Here is a 3,220-nt window from a genome sequence, read left to right as displayed (position 1 = left end):
TGTTTATGTATTTATATTTACATATAAAGGAAAGAATGATCCAAGTTTTATTTTATTTACACACACACACACACACACACACACATACACACACACACATACACTATGGTATAGTAATTCTATTTTTATGTATTTACCCAAGGGAAATGAAAATTTACCTCTACACAAAGATTTGTACATGAACATTCTTATGATAGTGAACATTCATGATAGTGAAAACTAGATACAACTCAAAGTACCTAACTGGGAAAAATGGATAAATAAATTGTGCTATATTCAGACAATGGAGTATTACTAATTAATTAAAAGGAGAAAATGACTGGTCCAAGTTTTATCACAAAATGGATGAATCTCAAAATTATTACATAATTTTACCACATAGAAAAGATAAATATTGGTTGGTGTGAGCAAGATGGCAGAATAGGAAACCCTAGGCCCTTGTTCTTCCACAGAAATACCGAGTAAACATCATACTGACCAAAGTAGCTTTGTGAGTATTCTATAAACCAGTTAAGAACCCACAGCAACATAGGGCATCTGGGTGTCTGACCCTTGATCTCAGCTCAGGCCTTGATCTCAGGGTCATGAGTGAATTCAAGCCCCCTGTTGGGGTCCACAATGAATAGAGAGCCTCCTTAAAGAAAAAAAAAAAAAAAAGAGGGGGGGGTGGGGGTGGGGAGTGCACACGTCACCTGGGTGGCTTAGTCAGCTTAGCACCTGAATCTTAATTTCTGCTCAGGTCATGATCTCAGGGTTATGAGATCCAGCCCCACCTTGGGCTCTACACTGGGATCAGAGTCTGCTTAACACTCTCTCCCTCTCCTTCTGCCCTTCTCACCCCTCTCTCTGTCTCTCTCTAAAGAAGAAGAAGAAGAAGAAGAAGAAGAAGAAGAAGAAGAAGAAGAAGGAGAAGAAGAAGAATCTGTAGCAACAAATACACAATCAAGAAAAAGTTGCACTCAAAACATTCTAAACAAAATTTCATCGCATTTTTGATCACCCTTGCCGACTCCCTCCCTGGCATAGATTTAAGAGGAAGCTGCTTAATTTCTGGTCCCTCCCTAAGGGTGAAAGGAAAAAAGTGGGAGTTGTCTACAATGTTATGACTCGTCTGGGGGTTGTTGGGGGAACTGGTTTTTGTCTTGCCTGTCTCAGAGTGGTGACAGAAATGGTGGATTAGTTTGGATATCAGGTTGGAGGCTGATGAAAGACAAGACTCCCTCCTTTCCTTTCTGAGTCTCCCAGACACTCTGTCTCTATCTGCACTCCCTCTATATTTTCAGTAAACTCCACTTTTACCTCCTGCTAGCTCAAGTTTGATTTCCATATGTGTAGCCCTGCTGACTGGTCCTGCAGGACTCTCTCTGGGACCCTGGAGCCAGCCTGCCAGCATCGCCATTACATCATATACATGTTTAAACAAAAATTACAAGCATACTAACAGGCAAAAAACACAGTTTAAAGTGGTAGAGCAAGCAAAAGAACCAGACTCACATATGGCAGGGATGCTGGAGTTATCAGAGTACGATTTTTAAAAACTATTATTAAAATGCTAAGGACATATTGTCCAAGTATTCTATTTCCTTATTTGGTCAAAAATCATTTGACCACTTATCTGAGGGTTTCTTTATGAGATTTCTATTCTATTTCATTGGTCTATATGTCTGTCTTTGTGCCAGTACCACATTGTTATGATTACTGTATGTTATGATCATTATAACTTTGTAGTAAGTTTTTAAAAAATCAATCTGACCTAAAAAACACATACAGAACACTACTCAACAACAGCAGAATACACATTTTTCTTAAGTGCATAAGGAACATTCTCCATAATAGACCAGATGTTAGGCTACAAAATAAGTCTTTAGAAAATTTAAAAGACTGCAATCATACAAAACATCTTTTTTCATTATGATGAAACTAGAAATCAACACCAGAAGGAGCTCTCTGCTCTGTTCAATACATAGTGGCATCTTCTGGTGCAATGCCAACCATGTCCCTGACACATGATGGTGAAGGTTGGAGTAAGAGAATTTGGCCATATTGGGCACCTGTTTGCCAGGGCTGCTTTTAAGTCTGGCAAAGTGGACCACTGATGATCCCTTCATTGACGTCAACTACATGGTCTTCATGTTCCAGTATGAGTCCACCCACTGCAAATTCAACAGCATGATTAAGACTGAGAATGGGAAACTTATTGTCAATGAAAACCCCATCTCCATCTTCCATGAATGAGATCCTGCCAACATCAAAGAGGGTGATGCTGGCGCTGAGTATGTTATGGAGTCTCTTTACCACCATGGAGAAGGCTGGGGCTCCCTTGATGGGTAGGGCCAAGAGGGTCATCATCTCTGCCCTTTCTGCTTAGGTCCCTATGTTTGTGATGGGTGTGAACCATAAGTATGACCACTTATTCAAGATTATCCACAATGTCTCCTGCACCATCAACTATTTGGCCTTTCTGGCCATGGTCATTCATGACAACTTTGGTGTCATGGAGGGACTGATGACCACAGTCCATGCCAACACTGCCACCCAGAAGACCATGGATGGCCCCTCTGGGAAGCTGTGGCATGATGGCTGAGGGCCTGTACAGAAAACCATCTCTGCTTCTACTGGCACTGCCAAGGTTATAGACAAGGTCATCCCTGAAATGAATGAGAAGCTTAATGTCATGGCCTTCAATGTCCCCATAACCAATGTGTCATGGATCTGACCTGCTTCCTAGAGAAAGCTGCCAAATAGGATGATATCAAGAAAGTGGTGAAGCAGGCATCAGAGGGTCCCTTCAAGGGCATTCTGGGCTACACTGAAGACCAAGGTGTCTCCTACAACTTCAACAGTGACACCCACTCTTCCACTTTCAATGCTAGGGCTGGCATTGCTCTCAATGACCACTGTGACAATGAATTTGGCTACATCAAATGGATGGTAGACCTTATGGTCCACATGACCTCTAAAGAATAAGAGTGCCCTGGACCACTTGCCCCACCGAGAGCAAGAGGAAGAGAGAGGTCCTCAGCTGCTGGAGAGTATTGGCCCCAATTCATCCCCCAACATCCTGAGAATCTCCCCAGCCCTACACAGTTTCCATCCTAGACCCTCTGAAGAAGGGGAGGGACTTGGGGAGCTCTACCTTGTCATGTACCATCAATACCATCAATATAAAGTATATTGTACCAAGCCCTCCCTCCAAAAAAAAATAGCAGAAGGAAAATGG

The 3,220-nt window shown here is 42.1% G+C and overlaps 1 pseudogene; it reads left to right on the top strand.

Annotated features, from left to right (window-relative positions):
* Window positions 1-1,976: 1,976 nt before the first annotated feature.
* On the top strand, window positions 1,977-2,967 carry LOC111161926 (annotated as a pseudogene).
* The last annotated feature ends 253 nt before the right edge of the window (window positions 2,968-3,220 follow it).

The sequence above is a fragment of the Enhydra lutris genome, unplaced genomic scaffold, assembly GCF_002288905.1.
Source record: "Enhydra lutris kenyoni isolate GAN:26980312 unplaced genomic scaffold, ASM228890v2 scaffoldscaffold87, whole genome shotgun sequence".
Taxonomy (NCBI): Eukaryota; Metazoa; Chordata; class Mammalia; order Carnivora; family Mustelidae; genus Enhydra; species Enhydra lutris.
Note: the sequence above shows the minus strand (reverse complement) of the source record. Positions and strands in the feature narration are given on the sequence as shown.